Below are 2,409 nucleotides of genomic sequence, written 5' to 3' on the forward strand. Positions count from 1 at the left end.
GAATCCTTGGCTTTTTAAAACTTTTTGACCCTTTTATTTTTCTTTTCTATCTCTAACTCTGTTTTTGGATTGAGTTTTTATTACTATTTTATTGTTTTACTGTTTTTAGTCTTTCATTGTTTTTATTTATTACTATATTTGTGTATGATTTTATTCTATTTTAATAACTGTACAGCACTTTGGTCCACTGAGGTTGTTTTTAAATGTGCTCTATTAATAAATAGACTTTGACTTTTTTCACTTTGACTTTAGCTATATTAGACTATTCAGACCCCTCTAGAGACTCTTGAGACAAATCTGGAGACTTTTTCTGGTGTTGTTGGAGACTTTTGGAGACTCGTTCTGACTTGTTGAGCAGCAGCAGGACGTGTTAACCCCTCAGCGTCCAGGCTGAAAATGAATCACGCATGCTCCAAGTCGCCGCTGGCTGTCTTCCAGTCCGTGTCTGTGACGTCGTAAACTTGTCTACACTGTAATAAATTATTCTGTAGTCATTTCATTTTACTGAATATATTTGATCAAATGTGTTAAACATAAATGCGTGCTTGATTTTGAGGCAGTTGTTTAATACATTTTAATGTCCTGTATTATTACTGTGTGCACTCATTTCTCCATCCAGAGGCTCATTGTACTGCGGTCAAGTGAGCCGTCATTCGCTTCTCCGTAGTCAAGCCAGCCGTCTCTATATAATGTAGTTCTCCCGTATTGTGATATTTACGGTAAATTCACTGAAACCGCTCCAAGCGAGCTGACATGAAGGATAAACACTTTATTGTCATTCTTTATCACCTTTTTTCAGTATAAAACTGTTACCAGCAGAGAGGAGATGGAATAAATAAATAAATATGGAAATACGATTACTTGCATGATATTCACAGAACTGTTCAATTTATTTTGTAAAACGCCTTTATATATAGACTGTACAGTAAAATATTACATTATATTAAAATTAATTAAAATCAAACTGTAGTTGACTGTTTCCAGTCACTAATTCCACCGCAGGTTCATTCTACATGACTTCAGTTTTATTCTCACAAACTTACAGGAATTTTCACTGTGGAAATTCATAATAAAATGCATTTGAATATTAACTGTACAGTAAAATATTACATTATATATTTTTTTAAATCATAAAAATTAAACTGTCTGATTCCAGTCACTAATTTCACTGCAGGTTCATTCTACAGGACTGCAGGTATATCCTCACACATCTACAGGACTTTTCACTGAGGAAATTCATAAATATAGTGAAGTAAATAAATATTGAAGTGCATTTTATTATGAATTTCCTCAGTGAAAAGTGCTGTAATTTTGTGTTAATATACCTTAGGTGCCATAGAATGAACCTGCAGTGAAATTATTGACTGGAAACAGACAGTTTAATTTTTATGAATTTTTAAAAATATAAAGTAATATTTTACTGTACAGTTAGTTGAAGTGCATTTTATTATGAATTTCCACAGTGAAAAGTGCTGTAATTTTGTGATAATATACCTTAGGTGCCATAGAATGAACCTGCAGTGAAATTAGTGACTGGAAACAGACAGTTTAATTTTAATTAATTTTTAATGTAAAATTTTTAATGTACAGTAAATATTGAAGTGCATTTTTTAATGAATTTTTACAGTGAAAAGTCCTGTAAATGTGTGAGGATATACCTGCAGTCCTGTAGAATGGACCTGCAGTGAAATTAGTGACTGGAAACAGACAGTTTAATTTTTTCGAATTTTTAAAAATATAATGTAATATTTTACTGTACATGTAACTGTTCATGTAACGTTAATACTTCATCTCCTCTCTGCTGGTCAGAGTTTTATACTGAAAAAAGGTGATAAAGAATGACAATAAAGTGTTTATCCTTCATATCAGCTCGCTTGGAGCGGTTTCAGTGAATTTACCGTAAATATCACAATACGGGCGCACTACATTATATAGAGACGGCTGGCTTGACTCCGGAGAAGCGAATGACGGCTCACTTGACCGCAGTCTCATTGTCCACTCCCCTCAGAATAACTCTTTTTAAACTCGTCCTCAAAGGGAGCTCACTAGTTTCACCTTATTATTAGAGCTGATTTATGAGGCCACAATATTTTAAATTCTAATGAAATAGTTTTGATGAACACGTTGTGATTGACTACAGCGTTGACATTTTACAGCCGTCTTCCCTTCAAATCAATATCAGCATGGTGACAGAGAAACATGTCTATCTGTCTGTGAGAGAGGAAGAAAAAAACTGCTGCTGCCACTGAAACAGACAACATAAAGTTCATCTTTATGGATTCAATTAATGCGGAATTTATCCTGTTGTGGATTCATGCAACAGATATTAATAGCAAGAGTTTATCCTCTTTATTTATGACGAGTTCCATACACTGTAAAAAAAAAAAAGATAAACAATAGCTACTCAAT

Source organism: Centropristis striata, chromosome 19, assembly GCF_030273125.1.
Source record: "Centropristis striata isolate RG_2023a ecotype Rhode Island chromosome 19, C.striata_1.0, whole genome shotgun sequence".
Lineage (NCBI taxonomy): Eukaryota > Metazoa > Chordata > Actinopteri > Perciformes > Serranidae > Centropristis > Centropristis striata.